At 34.8% G+C, this 16937-nt stretch overlaps 1 long non-coding RNA gene across 1 annotated transcript in view; it reads right to left on the bottom strand.

Annotated features, from left to right (window-relative positions):
• LOC123784131 (uncharacterized) overlaps positions 1 to 11463 on the bottom strand; it is a 32890-nt gene extending 21427 nt beyond the window's left edge. Inside the window, exon 1 of the long non-coding RNA XR_015724228.1 lies at positions 11306 to 11463. This is a non-coding gene — a long non-coding RNA (uncharacterized LOC123784131). The remainder of the gene's footprint in view (positions 1 to 11305) is intronic.
• Between the last annotated feature and the right edge of the window lie 5474 nt (positions 11464 to 16937).

Below are 16937 nucleotides of genomic sequence, written 5' to 3'. Positions count from 1 at the left end.
ACAATATGATGCATGCCTCTTTCCTACAGTGAAGCAAACAAACCCTTTATAACAAACATGATAAACAGAATCACCTGTCCATAGAGGAATGGCCCAGAATGGACCTATACCACAGTAAAACTTACTAAATATGTGTATTGAAAAGACAACTGTGGGGATGCCTGGATGGCTCAATCGGTTAAGCGGCTGCCTTCAGTTCAGGTCATGATCCCAGCGTCCTGGGGTGGAGCCCCACATTGGGCTCCTTGCTCAGCAGGAAGCCTGCTTCTCCCTTTCCCTCTGCCTTCCTCTTCCCCTGCTGTGCTTTCTCTCTCTCTCTGTGTCAAAGCAATAAATAAAAATCTTAAAAAAAAAAAAAAAAAGAAAGACAAATGTGTTTTCTCTGGCTATTGGAAAGAAGTAATACTAGAATGCACTGAATGGATATGAATCTCTAACCATGTCAACGATAAAAATTTATAGATGTGAACTGAGAATAAGAGGAGTGAAAGAAGAATTGGACAAATGGGTCTCTTCAGGGGAAAGGTTGTCATTCTGAAAGTACCTGGATTTGAGAATAAAGTCTCTTCATGCCCAGTTAGTGAGTAAGGAGTAGAACTTAAAAGGAGCCCCTTGTGGATTCCTCAAACAACATTGGACTGCATATAACTTGAGATGAAAAATGACCTCTATTTTGCAAAACATATAATGTGTTCATTGTGATGGTCAGCTGACATTAATAGTATGGGCTGTTCTTTGTAATATCTCTTTCTTGTCATCAGTATTAGAGTCCGAGTAAGAGACCGATGGGTCAACCACAGATAGTGTTCCATTTGAAATATTCATACTTACTGAGAGAATTTAAAAACTAAGGAGGTGGATGGAAGAAGCAAAAATTTCAGAAGGAAAATCTTGATGTGGTATATGGCAGGGACTGGGAATGGGAACATGCTCATAAAATTCATTTTGTTCTTTCTAGACACAGGTAGATTTATATTTCCTACCTTCTTTTGCAATTAAGTGTGTCCAAAGAGAAGTTCCAGTCAATAGTGTATGAGTAGAAGTGGGAAAACCACATCTAAGTCAGAGCCTAAAAAACAGATACACAGTAGTGCATCCTTTTTACATTTCCAACACCTTTATACAGAACAGTGGCATATGCTAAAAATGGTAGAACCACAAGATGGAAATGACTGAGTCTCTGTCTCATGACTTGGAAGAGGAAAGCCACATGCCAAACAAAAACTCTCATTTGGGCCTTTACAAGAATGACAAATTAATTTCTATGATGTTCAAGACATTGTTTATGTTCAGGTTTATTTACTACTGCACAATGGTCACCTGAATAATACAAAAGTTGTGTTTGGAAAGTGGAGTGCTTCAACTGATTTTACTCACCCCTCTTCTTCTTTGAAAATAAGCTATTGGATTTGACCATTAAGTAGTCATAAAAGAAGAGTTCAGGAATTAAATACTGGTATTGGGTGCAGGGAGGATTTTTTTTTTTTTTTGCAAAAAGTTCTATAGTCTGGAAATATAACTAAGAATTTAACCATACAGGAAGGCAAGAATAATAAAAAACCTTGATTTGTCTTTATTTTTAGAATAAAGACAGCTTGAAAGCATTTATAGTCCATGGAAATGAACAAATATAGAGGGAAAAAGTTATGTTATACAAGAAGGAAGGATAAAATTGATTAAGCAATGAATTGGGTTATGCAAAATTGGTAGCTCTGGCATGGTAGGAGAAATGTTAGACATAGAAAAGAAGTAAAGATGAGCAAAAATACATATACATATTCATATACAAATATATATACACGTATAATGTAGGAAGTGAAGATATGGCTGGAGATTCTTGGAGATATATGAGGCTTGAGGAATACACAATACAGAGTATAAAAAGAGGCGTGCCTGTGTGGCTCAGTTGGTTAAGAGTCTGTCTTCAGCTCAAGTCATGCTCCTGGGGTCCTGGGATCAAGCCCCGCATCAGGCTACCAGCTCAGTAAGGAGTCTGCTTCCCCACTGCCCCTCCCCCTACTCATGATCTCTCTCTCTCTCTCTCTCTCTCTCTCTCTCACCCTTTCTCTCTCAAATAAATAAATAAAGTCTTTTTTAAAAAAGAGTATAAAGAGAGCAGAATAGGAAAAGCTCAACATATTCAATGCACTAAACAAAACTGCAAAACGTAACTTTGCAATGCAATGGACATTTTTGAGTTAAAAAATGTAATAAGCTATCATGGTTTTGTTTTTAAAATAAATTTATACTCTAGTGTGTATTAGTCTTCTGCCAAATACCATACATTATATCATCAAAGAAGCAAAATTGCAGTCAAAAATGGCAGATTATATTAGCATACATTTTATGTCAAATATATTTCACTGCATTCTAATTCTTTGAAAATTCATAATGTATATATAGATTATACTATAGCTCTCAGTTAACCAAACTAATTCCAATTTACTATTCTGTGTGAACAAGAGTTTACTGTGCATTAAAATGCATAACTAATCTGATTCAATGGTCTATGAAAATGTCAATTATTTTCGGAACAAGCTTGAGGAATGTAGACTGAGGAATGTAGTCGCCTCAAGGACTTTATAATTGTAGACATATTCTGGGAAATGTACTTGTAAATTCATAGTTCAAAATTGCTCATGTTTTTAAGACTCATACTGATGCACCTAGAGAGTAAGAATGAGTGGATAGTTTTCAAGAATTAGATCAAATACCTTAGTACTTGCAATATACCCTAAAGGCAAATATTTTCATCATAATGCTCCTAAACTCACAACATAATTTTTTATTTCCTGTCTATCATTTCCTTTCCTGTAGAATTGTTTTGGAAATAGAATTTTTCTTATACATAACCTCTGTAATCATGGCATTAGTCATTGTATATGCCCTTAATAAAATATTTTAAAATTATCCAATAAATCTTTTCTCAAATGTATATATGTGTTGCTGTTTTCTAAATCTCTCAAAATAATCTAGAAAATTAATTACTTAATAATTTAAAATACGTATACAGAACAGCATATAGAATTTGTCAAGTAGATTATGTCTTATCACACATATTTTTATTTTAGAACTATGAAGCTGTGATTCCTTTCTAGTTAGTTTTGTATAACTTCCAGGAAAATTGCAAATTTCCCCTTGGTTATCTCTGAGGCATATAACCTATTATTCTAAAAATGAAGTTGTAAAGATATTGGATTAAAATGCCAATTCTTCAAGTATGGGTAAGGTTTTTGGGTATCGGGATATTTCTCTAGCTATGACTACATATTGGAAAATGTTTTAAAAGAGAACAAACGTGTTTTGAAAGTATATGAATCTGAGCAGCAGTACCTCCAACGGAGTGTGTTCCCCTAGAGAAATATGTCAGGGGCATGCTTCTCCCAAACTGTTCTCTTTGTTATATGAAATAGAGATTTCCCCACCAAAATACTGTCTTTCTCTAATCTAAACAATTAGAATGATCTGCCTTTTCCCTCAAACGAACAGCACAAATGCTTGACAACAGCATGTGTGAATTTGAATCAACGACTCAAGAAAATGCCTCAGCAGTTGTCCTAAACAAACTTTCCGAAGTCCTATAACACTCTATTAATTGCATAAAGACAGTTATCTTCTCCGGGCGCCTGGGTGGCTCAGTCAGTTAAGCATCTGCTTTCTACTCAGGTCATGATCTCGGGATCCTGGGATGGAGCCCCCACATAGGGCTCCCTGCTCAGTGGGGAGCCTGCTTCTCCCTCTCCCTCTGCACCGCCCCACCTGCCCCCACTTGTGCTCTCTCTCTCTCAAATAAATAAATAAAATCTTAAAAAAAAATTAGTTGTCTTCTCTTCATCTTAAACAATCAAGAGACTACTGGTGTATAGCCATTTGAACAGAAACACCTTTTAAGCTAATATGGAAGAGGTTAGGAGACTAAGGATTTTTAATGGTAAAACACAGAACTGCTTCAATATAGCTACAACATTCTCCTGTCTAGGAGAATTTCTCTAGAGAAATTCTCTAGAAAGAGAAATTCTTTCTGATTTACAATTTATATTTACATAGCATAGACAAGGCACATGGGTCAACTTCCTTCAGAACCTTACATCACTGTGTGCACACTTTACATCCATTTAAAAAATCGTGTAAATATAACCTGAAAAGCCCTGTATATTATCATAAAATACATTAAGTATCATATTATGAACAGTTACTAGGTTCTAGAATCAACAGACATAAATCCTGTTTCTGGTTTTTGATAATTATGTAACTTATCTTCAGTTTCCTATTACTAAATTGCAGTACTCATATAAAATAAGACATAAATGAATGTTTAACCTCCTACAATATGTTAGTTGCAGATATTACAACAGGGTTTACATATTAGCCAATTTACCTATCCCAATTGCTTCGTTTGATGAAAATTAAATAGGAAATATTTATAACAATATGCAAATATGTTTATTTGAATGACCAGACCTTTAAAAAGATAAGGATCTCCTCCTGTACTGTAACTTAATTTGCTCTAACTATAATTTGGTAACTTAGAAGAGCTAATCAGATAGCTAGAAAATGTATGTGTCTGTGTATATTAAAACATTTTCCTTTGCCAAAGTCCCCTACTTATTTTTACTTAATGGTTATCAGGCAAAATTTTAAAAATAGATTGTAAAACTTCTAACATATTTCATGCATTTTCTAAAACATTATATTTTTTTCATTTGTTCTGTTGAGTATCTACTATACTTCAATCAAGGTCTACTCCTAAAAGAGAAGAGAAACATAAAGCATTTATCTGGAAAATTTAATCCCAGAAGAATTTGACTACACTATTCAATAATGTATTCTATTTTTTCCCCCATCATCTCTGTCCCCTCTATCCTCTTAGCAATGTCCACATGTAACACACTTCTGTGGATACACCAATATCCAGTTTTAAGACAATTCTGTTTAAGCATAATGCAAAAGGAAGCCTCATACACACCAACCCTATGCTTTTTAATTTAAGTTCACTCCCTCAATCTAAAGGCTGGTAAATTAGCTTTGACTCAAGGCTCCTAAGCACCTATCACAATGGACGTCACACTGCCCTGTGGGTCTGGCTCCAGCCATATCCAGTCTGTGCTTCACTCAGTCCCTGGCTCCAGTCCCTGGTTCAGCTCCCAGTTGCAGTACTCCACACTCCCTTTATTCCATCATTCATTCCTGTTCGTTGCAATTTTATACCACTTTCCCACCCTGTTGACAATCTGGTAGTTCTGCCCAGTAGACCAATCACTCTCCAGATACAAAGCTAATGTACCTCAATTACTTCCCACTAGGCTTTCTCTGTCAATGCCTTAGTTTTGTCTCGATATTCCACTTTTGTCTCTGGATCTGTTTTTAACAAATGGATTCATCAGAAATTACTTTCTCTTCACATTTTGCTCCCCGTGATGATAAACTGGACTTGCCTCAGCTGTGCCCTGCCTTATTTCACATTGTCCATCCCAGTTGCAGCGGTGGCTCTTTCTTTTCTCCACCTTAGACTTCATGTTCCATCTCCTTTGCCTGTCCTAAAGCTGCTGGCTTTTCTCCTTTTTATTATCTAGTGCTGCTGATGACCCATCATAGCTGTGCCACCTTCTTTAGCTTTAGTTTTGAGAGAAATTCTTTCTGATTTACAATTTATATTTACATTTATTTTGATTTGTGTAGATACTGCAATTGAGTCCTTCCTTAATATTTTAATTACTTTCATAAAGAATGTATATTGGAATAAAATACTCTAAAAATCAATGTAATCCAATCTCATAAACTAATGTAATGTAATGTATCTTCAACACAACTCGTTTCACGGTCGTGCAACTGGGCAGGAGCACAGACACACCATGATGAGGATTCCATGTTTGGTTTAATGCTATGCTGTCACTATCTTGAAATTCATTTTTTTAAAAGCTTTAATGCATTTATTTGAGAGAGAAGGGGCACAAGCAGGGGAAGGGGCAGAGAGAGAAGTAGACTCCCCACTGAGCAGGGAGCCCCATGTGGGGTTTGATCCCAGGCCCCTAAGATCATGACCTGAGCCGAAGAGAGATGCTTAACCTACTGAGCCACCTAGGCACTCCACTGTCTTGAAATTCTTAATAATTTCATGTTTAAACTTGTGTTTTGAAGTGAATTCCAGTGGAATAAAGGACAATGCACATAAGTAGAGAGGTTACTTGTAATATGCATGTCTGCTGTTCTTTGTCACCCTATTCCCGTATAATATCTGAGGTCCCCATAGCACAGAATTCCTCTGGAATCATGACACATGGGACTTCAGTGAATCTCAGAGTGACTAAAAGATAAGCCTGCTTCGTCTATAACCCAGAGAGGCCACACTTTTCATCTGAACCAGAATTTGCTCCAAATACAGAAAAGCAAAGGCAGGTTAAGGAACACTGATGACAGAGGAATCCTTTCTTACTTGTATAGTTATTTCTCCCTATTAGCCAGCTACTTATGCCAACGATGATCACACAGAAGGAAAGGGAAAGATGGGCAACCCATAGTTCCTTTGCTTGTCAGTTCTTCCTTACTTTCCAGTAAGCTGCAGGTAGAGATTCTAAGTAAAATCTGCATATATCAAGAAGTGAAATGAAAACAGTTTAGTGCAGCCTTTTCACTATTGTGGTAAAATGAAGTACATAGGCACGTACAAGGTATGATACATAAATGGTGTAATTTCAGAAATTCCGCGTATGAATTCGATGTTCTAAAATTTGCATTTAAAACTAGACAACTAGACTTGCACACTATAAAGATCGATGGTAAAATCCATACTAATGACATATATATATATATATATATATATATTTTTTTTTTTTTTTTTCTTACTTGGAAATTAAGTAAAAGCACCAAGATAGGTCAAGGGAAAGACTATGGAAGAAATTGTAAAGTTTCAAATTGTACCTTCAATGGAATTTTTTCCTTCTTTTTAAGCAAATGACCCTCTGTTTTCATTTTGCACTGGATCTCTCGAACAATGCTGCCAGCCCTGATCCTTAGTAACACGTTTGAATGTGCTACTCAGTCTGCAGCTGATTAATCTTCTTGTATTTTTAGTGGTCACAATATATTGATTACAAGAGTAAGTTTATTTTGCTTCTTCTCTGGGGATGTCCACAGTTGACAAACATATACTTGTTGGTTTCTATCCTCTCTTTTATTTTCATCTTCCTTCCCCCTCCCCCAGTAGACTACTATATAAAGCTTAGCAGTGTTTCTCCTTGATCAATGAGATGTCTCCCTTTTCCAACAACATTTTCTATAGCAGACTCTGTTCCCCAGGGACTTAAATACATTGATGTTTCTATTCTGCTATTTTTCTTCATTTAGTATCTCATCCTTAGAGAGCACAAGAGGATAAATAGATTGTTTATCCAGGTGTGGTATGACTGTTGTTACACATACAACATGCTGACTCTCTGTACCCTTCCTATACTCACTGGGATAAAGTAAAAAAATATCCCAGTATATGTTTCTCTGCTGTTTCTTTCCAAGTGTTTATTGCTGACTTTTCCTCTATCTATATAAATAATCTCACAGATACCTGTAGGTTTAGAGTAAAAATTAGGTTCTAGAATGGACTTCTTATCAGGTGGCCTTGGCTTCACCTTTCTGATCCAGGGAAGATCCATGCTGTATAAGTCTTGTCCTTGGGATATGACTTTTAAAATGAAATTAATTTTCCCCACTATTCTCCACTTAAATTTCAGCATTTCACATGGCAATTGTAAGATGTTTTGAAAGGTTTTTTAACATGCATCATCTGGTATCTGCAGTTTGTCTGTTACTGCATTTATATTAGAGTAGTATTTGAAACATTTGTTTAAAACTTAACATGTTGTGCCTTATGGATACATAAAAATAAATTAAGAAAGGAAAGAATATTAAATAGCAAATAAAATTTTCTAAAAGCATTATAAAACTTTTTTGGTCTTATTAACCAAAAGATAAAATTAGTTTCTGAAATGTGTATATTTCTCAATTATATTAAATTTTTAGAGTGACCTCTACAGTATATAGTAGATAATGCAGTTAACCCCAAAGAGACAGTGAAATAAACTTACATAATATTTTAAAAATTTAAAAAGTAGAAAAATATACCTATTGAGTAAAATAAAATAGTGTAACTGGTATTTCCTCAGAATGTATGATTTTTTTCCAATTATTTTAATAGTTGAATTTTATATCACACTATAAAAGACAGAGTACTGTGGCAGGTTCTAAGAGAAGGTTATAGATAACCAGCCTAGCTAGGCTGTAATCCAAGCTCCACCACTTTGAGTGCAGTAAGAATTAAGCAGAGTATTGAATTCGCTGTGCCTCAGCTTCCTCATCAGAATATAGGATACTAGAACTGATCTCATAGGTAGCTTACATTTTCTAAGCTGGGCTATGTTAGCTGGGCTAACATTTCTGAAGTGCTTAGAACAATTACAGGTATATAGGAATTGTTAGATGTGTTCGGGTTTGTAAAATTTAAGATTAATGTACTTTATGGTACTAATAATACTTTTTATGCCTAAATATATCATCAGAAACCGGTAAATAGAAATAACTCCAAAAACTGGTGAGCCTATGAGAAAATGGCATTCAGATACTGTTTCTGGTGATGTCAAGATTTTATATTTGTGAACTCATTTTTCCATAGAATTTTAGCACCTGCCTAAATGCACAATGTAGGCACAATATATGTAAATTTAATGTTTTGCAAGCACACAAAAAGTTAATTTCAATTTTAATTCAATTACCTAAATATTTGTAATATAAAGAAACGGAATGCCAAAGAAGCCTTTAGAAAAGGTAGCTGAACCATGAGTCATAAGGCTGATACATGTTGCACCTAATAATATTAAAATATAAGCCAGTCCAGTATTGACTTATTGCTAAACTGTTTGCCTAGTTATGCTGATTTCTAGATAGTTTTGTCATAACCAAAGACTGACCCAGCTGATCAAGGGAATATTCTGAAACTGATTTCCAAATCCATATAAAATCATATACCATCAAATTGATTTTGTTTGCTTGGTTGTTTTTTTTTTAAGATTTTTAAAATTTGTTTATTTATTTATTTGCCAGAAAGAGAGATTACACAAGCAAGGGGAGTGGCAGGCAGAGGAAGAAGCAGGCTCCCTGCTGAGCAAGGAGTCCAATGCAGGACTACTGGGATCATGACCTGAGCCAAAGGCAGATGCTTAACTCACTGAGCCACCCAGGCATCCCTGGTTTTGTTTTCGTTTTTATGCAAAAGTAACTAAACCTATAGAGTAAATAAAGGGGTCCATTTTTAAATTAATAATTTTGCGTATTGCTAAATAATATTGCTAAGATAAATTGAATACATATATAGTTTTAGAATTTTTTTAGTAGAGAAATCAGATGGGGAATTGGAAAAATTTCCTTCACTACTGAAGTCCTAACATAGAGACTTTTGCTGGACATTCTGAAGTCTAGACATTCTGAACAATTTTTCAAACTTGACTATAATTTTATGTCCCAATTCTTTTACATAAGCTGTTTCAGATTGTCTTCTGTTCAAAATCCAAATTAAAGCTTAATTCAAATGTTGTCTCTTGTCTGAAGTCATGATGATCCTATTTTCAAAATGAATCTTTCTCTGAGTTGTATTGCCTCTTCAATTTTTCAGTTTTTTTCTGCGAACGTTTTGTCTTATGTCAGAAGGACTTTCCTATGACAGAGGTAAAAATTTATTCTTCAATCTTTGGAATTATAGAAGAAAATATAAGGGCCCTAAATATATTCTAATTTTTTCCTCAAATACTGTAGATTTTTTTAAATCTATGTTTTGATACTTGTTGAAATTAAGAACTCATTTTAATGTTTCTATAAATAAGTTAAGAATTGTCCCAATTTTAAAAAAAGAATTATTCCCATTTTACTAATTAAATATTCCATCATTTTCCTCAATTTGAAAGCCACTATTACTACATACTAAATGTTCATCTACTCATGTGTTTATTTCTTGATTTTCTGTAATGCTGCACTGCTTGATTTGTCCTTCAGTTCTGATATTGTTTTCATTACAATACTTGAAAATTTTTTTGATAGCTGGGAGGAAAAGTTCAAGTACTTTCACTCTTTCCAGCCTTGCATTATCTTCTCTCTAAAATTAGTCTGGCATATACTTGCTGACGATCATACTTCTATCTACAGATGTAAGAAGTATTCAAGACTCTGTTAAATTTCCAAAAAAGAAACTGTTGCAACTTGGATTGGGAGAGTAACAACTTTATAGACTAACATGGAACACAACTGGTATCTTTAAAAGTTTTGTATCTTTTAAATTGGTTTATATTTCTATTCACTTAGAACTACTTTTATTTCTTTCAATGTGCTTTACAATTTTACCCATAAAGGTCCTATGCATTTCTTATTGGGTATATTGCTAGACATTCCATAATTTTTTCTCAATTGTTTTGGGATCTCTATTCTATTACATTTTCTAATTGGTTACTCTTGTAGTGTAGGAACACTATTGATTTTCTTATTTTGATCTTGTTTCTGGCCACCCCACTAGACCATCTTAAATCACATTGTTAGCTGAGTATATTGAGTTTTCTATGGAAACAAGCACATCATCTGAAAATAATTATAATTTTAACTTTCTCTTTCCAATATTTACACTTCACATGTCTTTTCCTTTCCTTAAAGTATCTGTGAGGAACTCCACTATCATCTTGAATGTTAGTAAAAACAGTTGCATCTTTTTCTTACTCCTGACTTTAATTAGAATGATTCTATTTGACAAATACACTTAATGTAAATTTCAGCTATGTATGTTTTCTCAAAATTGTGGAAGTTTATTTATATTTCTTTCTTTCTTTCTTTCTTTCTTTCTTTCTTTCTTTCTTTCTTTCTTTCTTTCTTCTTTCTTCTTTTCCATTCTGGTGGGTATGAAATATGTCATTATGGTTTTAATTTGCATTTTTATGATGACTAATGATGTTTCCAAATGACGAATGAACACCTTTTCATGTACTTTTTGGTCATCCTTATATCTTCCTTTTTTAATTGAGACATAATTGACATATAACATTATATTATTTTCAGATGTACAACATGGTTCAAAATATGTATATATTACAAAATGATCACCACAAAAAAGTATAATTAACATCCATCACCACACATTGTTATTTTTTTTCTTATGATGAGAACTTTTAAGATCTACTCTCTTAGCAACTTTAAATATACGATATCATTAACTATAGTCACCATGATGTATATACATTATATCCCCCAAATTTCTTATTTTATATCTGTAGATTTGTACCTTTTGGGGCGCCTGGGTGGTGCAGTCGTTAAGCATCTGCCTTTGGCTCAGTGCGTGATCCTGGCATTATGGGATCGAGCCCCACATCAGGCTCCTCTGCTATGAGCCTGCTTCTTCCTCTCCCACTCCCCCTGCTTGTGTTCCCTCTCTCGCTGGCTGTCTCTGTCTCTGTCAAATAAATAAATAAAATCTTAAAAAAAAAAAAAAAGATTTGTACCTTTTGACTACCTTCACTCATTTCCCACCCCCCAGGCTGTGGGAACCACCAATCTATCCCTGTATCTATTAGATTTTGTTCTTATTGCTGTTTTTAGATTCCACATATGATTGAGATCATATGGCATTTGTCTTTCTCTGTCTGACTTATTTCACTCAGCATAATTCCCTCAAAGTCCTTCCATGTTATGGTATGGCAGGATTTTCTCTTTTTTTATGTCTGATTCATTGTATATATGTATATATACTACATCTTCTCTATCCATTCATTCATCACTGTACACCTAGATTGTTTCTATGTCTTAGATGTGGTGCTGCCGTGCATATGAGGGTGCAGATATCTTTTTGAGTTAGTGTTTATACTGCCTTCTGACAAATACCAGAATTGGAATAGCTGGATACTATACAGTAGTTCTATTTTTCAAGTTTTTGAAGAATCCTTTTTTTTTTTTTTTAAGATTTTATTTATTTATTAGACAGAGATAGAGAGCCAGTGAGAGAGGGAACACAAGCAGGGGAGTGGGAGAGGAAGAAGCAGGCTCATAGTGGAGGAGCCTGACGTGGGGCTCGATCCCATAACGCCGGGATCACGCCCTGAGCCGAAGGCAGACGCTTAACCGCTGTGCCACCCAGGCACCCCGTTGTTTTTTTTTTTTTTTTAAGATTTATTTATTTATTTATTTGACAGAGAGAGACAGCCAGCGAGAGAAGGAACACAAGCAGGGAGAGTGGGAGAGAAAGAAGCAGGCTCCCAGAGGAAGAGCCTGACGTGGGGCTCGATCCCAGAACCCTGGGACCACGCCCTGAGCCGAAGGCAGATGCATAACGACTGAGCCGCTCAGGCGCCCCAGAATCCTTGTTTCTTAGAGCACTACCAATGTACCTTGAATTCTGTTACTGTCTTGGGAAATCCATGAAATTTATCAAGTTTTATGCTTTTAATCCCTTCTGCAGTGGATTACATTAATAACACCTTCTAATATGGGTCGATCTTGCATTTCAGATAAATGCTTACTTCTTCAGGATACAGTTTTCTTTTAAAGTATTTTTAATGTGAATCTGAGGATACTTTATTTAGGAATGTTGAGACTATATATACAAATTAATTTTATCTATATTTTAATTTTCTTTTGCTATCTTTGTAGAGTTTTCAGAGTTTTCATAGCTTAAAAAAATAACTGATTAAGTTTCCAACTTTTCCATTCTTTAAAACATTTTTACATTGTGAACTATCTTTCTTTAAAAGTAATCTGGATGTGTAAATCATTATAATCCTTATGTTTTTATAAAGATTATATTTTTATAAACTTTTAATTTCTTTCACTTATTACTTTATACTTATTTTTCTCTCTGAAAAAGCTGGATTGTATATTTTCTCATGAAAATATTTATTTCCTAGTGTTTTGCATAGATAAAAATTTTATACAAATAATAGGAAAAACTCTGATAAATTTTAAATAATCTCTACTTGTAGATATACTTTGTTTTTTCCCCAGTTTTATTGAGATATAATTGACATTTAACATTGTGTAAGATTAAGGTATACAATCTGATGATTTGATACACATGTATATTGTAAAATTATCACCAAAATAAGGTTAATTAACACATCTATCACCTCACATAATTACGATTTTTGTGTTTGGTAAGGACATTTAAGATTTTGTTTGTGGAGAGAGCATTTAAGATTTACTCCCTTAGCAATTTTAAAGTATGTAATTCAGTAGTGCAAGCTATAGTCACCTAGATGAAAATTGGATCCCCAGAATTTATTCATCTTATAACTGGAGTTTGCTCCCTTTGACCAATACTTTCTCATTTCCCCCACTCCCAGTCCCTGGAGACCACCATTCCACTCTCTGTATGAATTTGGCTTTATTTCACAGTCTACATGTAAATGAGATCTACAGTATTTGCTTTACTCTGTCTGACTTACTTCTCTTAGCATAATGCCCTCAAAACCCATCCATGTTGTCACAAATGGCAAGATTTCCTTTTTTTTTTTTTTTTAGGCTGAAAACATTCAATATATATATATATATATATATATTTAGGCTGAAAACATTCAAATATATATATATTGCTTCTTTATCCATTCCTCTGTTAAAGAACACATAGATTGTTTCCATGTCTCAGCTATTGTAAATAATGCCTCAGTAAACATGGGGGTGCAGATATCTTTGAGACAGTGATTTCATTTCCTTTAGATATATACTCAGAAATGAGATTGCTAGATCATATGATAGCTTTACTTTTAACTTCTTGAGGAAAGTCCATACTGTTTTCCACAGTGGATGTACCAATTTACATACCCACCAACAGTGCACTAGGATTCCCTTTACTCCACATCCTCACCAACACTTACTATCTTGTTTTTCATAGTAGTCATCCTGTCAGGTGTGAAGTAACATCTCATTGCGGCTCTGATTTGCATTTCTCCGATAATCAGGTGTTGATCATCATTCCATGCACTTGCTGGACATTTGGATGTCTGCCTTCTTTGAAAAAAATGTTTCCAGGCCCTCTCCCCACTTTTTAATTGAATTATTTGTGGTTCTTTACAATTGAGTTATGAGTTCCTTATATATTTTGGATATTAACACCTTATCTGGTATATGGTCCACAAATATTTTCTCCCATTTCAGAGCTGTTTTTTCATTTTACTTAGGCAAATGCTACACTGATTTTGCTGCCTGTGTCAGAATGTTAATAAGGAAACTCAAGGTCTGTGTTGGGACTATAACCAGATGAGTCCTCCAGATAAAGCTATTTGGGGAAATATTCATGGGCCCTAAAATGTGGAACACACAATGTCAATGCTATGCAATGACACAAGAGTCAGCAACCAAGAGAAGAAAGAATATTCAAAAAAGGTAAATCTCTCTTATAATACCAAATAAGGGGTGTTCTTCCACCCACAAATTCCTCTTGGAAAATAATTTACTTCTTTCTTTTTTAAAACCACTTCTAGAAACCTACAAAAATATCTCAAATGCATTAACATGATACATACAAAATTCTTACAATACAGTCTCCCAAGATCATGGTTTCCTTCAGCTGATTTTCCCTACTTCCTCCTGCTTCACCATGGCAAATTGTTTGCAAAATTGTCACCGTAACTTAGTATCTCATCCTCATTTTTAAAAAGTCATCTATACTGACTCAAGTTCGGTCATGTGATTGCTTTGGGTACTGGGACTTTAAAATAAACACAAGGATAAACAGAAATATGAAAGTTCTTGAACGTTGGAGACTGCCCTGTCTTGTATTTGAAACTAGCCACAACATAAAGTGTAGTTACACCAGAAAAGTTCACTGAGGAACTTCTTCCAAAAACTCTCATCTACATCTGGGCTTGATTTAGATGATGAATTCATAAGATTCAACTTTTAAAGGAGGGGGAATACATTTTTCACATGAAAGAGATAAAAAAGAGTGCATCCAGAGAGTGAAATGAGACATATTGCTCACAAGATGGCCATCATAATTCATCTTCTTGCTCTATGCCCTTGGGCATTTATTCCCACCGACTCTGCGATTGGCTATGTGACTTGCTTTGGTCAATGGGACTATATTAAATGGGACACAAGGAGAAACGAAGAATGTTTCCTCAGTGGCCCTGCCTCTCTTGTAGCATGTGAAATGCAATCACCATGTGAAATATTCAAGACATCCATAAGAAATAAGAGAGTTCACCTAAGACTAAACAAAACCTTAGGAACCCAAGAGCTAATTACAGCTGCTTGAGTGAGCTAGGCAAGGTCATTAGAGGAATGGCCCAGCTAAACTCAGACCAAATTCCCAAACCAAAGAATCATGAGTCGATAAATGATGGTTGTTTTAAGCCACTAAATTTTGGGATGCTTTTTTATTTTTATTTTTTTTTAAAGATTTTATTTATTTATTAGAGAGAGAGACAGCCAGCGAGAGAGGGAACACAGGCAGGGGGAGTGGGAGAGGAAGAAGCAGGCTCCCAGTGGAGGAGCCTGATACGGGGCTCGATCCCATAGCCGGGATCACGCCCTGAGCCAAAGGCAGACGCTTAATGACTGAGCCACCCAGGCGCCCCTGGGATGCTTTTTTAAACAGCAAAAGCTAATCGATGTAACCCAAACTCTATACTTCACCTTGGCTAGTCCATAGTATAACCCTGACAATAACTGCAATTAGAGACTAGCTTTGTGTCTTTATGAAAAACAAGAATTATATACAGCATTTCTATTATTTTGGACTTATTCCTGAAAAAATAATTTAACAATAAACATTTTACACATAACTGGAGAAAATACAATCTCCTAAAATCGCTTTTATGGACACTAATTTTTAATGCTCTGCATTTCCTTTTTAATTAATGGTAATTGAAAATGTTTCATACTGAGAAAATGTATGACAATTTACAGTAAAGTCAATGAATAAACAGATCTTTAAAAAAATAAATGCAGTGCTATTTCTCCAATAGCTGGTAAACAGTCACATAGATTTCCACACATCTATTGGATTTTCTAAGAAAACAAGTTACCATAGCAACTCTAAAAATAATATATATTTTAGACTATTACTAGTCACTAATATTTCTTCAAATATGAATATGTGTATAAATACATCAACTCATGATTAAACCTACCGATTCATAATAACTTATGTTTTAACATCTGTAACTTTGCTGCTTTTGAAATAAACACAATATCCTGAACCAAATATTTTAATCATTTCAACTAAAAAAACAAGTATCTAGAAATCCAGCTATATAATTGATCCCAGAACCCTAATGTTATACAAAAACTCCACTGATTCTACTATCTCCATATCAAATATTGAAAGAAGGTTTCAGACATGCAAAAAAAATATATTAAATAGGAATCCTTAATAAATATGTGAGAACCTGGACCCCAATTCCCACTTCTCAACCATTAGTTAATGAAAAAGAGACAGCAACAAGTATAGATGTAGGCAAAGAAGCAACCCCAGTACTGTAACTCCAATTCCCTATTGTTGAATACAAGAAGTTGAAAAAATGGTGTCTTAGAATCCTCAGGTCTGGACTTAATGACTGAAAAGTACCTTCAAAATTGTTCTAGGGGGCTCTTCTTGGTTGGACAAAGGGTTTTCCAAAGGTTTAAATATGGATTTAAACTATTGATATGGTCTCCTAACCATTCTTCTTGTCTATAGCACTTCCCAAACAGTCCATTCTCAAATTGTCATCAGGATTGTTTTCCAGAACTTTTATCATACCAGGCACATCTCAGGCTTCAAAAGTGTTCCTACTTCTCCACTGTCTGTATGATAACGTATACACTGTCCTTACCACAGTGAAGAACCCAACTCCTGCTTATAAAACTCTATGTGATTTTTCAGGCCCAAACATAGGCAATTGCAAGGACTTTACCTGGCAGGCCTCACAAAAGAAAGCTGC

Source organism: Ursus americanus, chromosome 4 (assembly GCF_024610735.1).
Source record: "Ursus americanus isolate L20-20 chromosome 4, mUrsAme1.1.p, whole genome shotgun sequence".
Classification (NCBI taxonomy): domain Eukaryota; kingdom Metazoa; phylum Chordata; class Mammalia; order Carnivora; family Ursidae; genus Ursus; species Ursus americanus.
The sequence above is the reverse complement of the archived record's forward strand: the minus strand, read 5'-3'. Positions and strand labels throughout refer to the sequence as shown.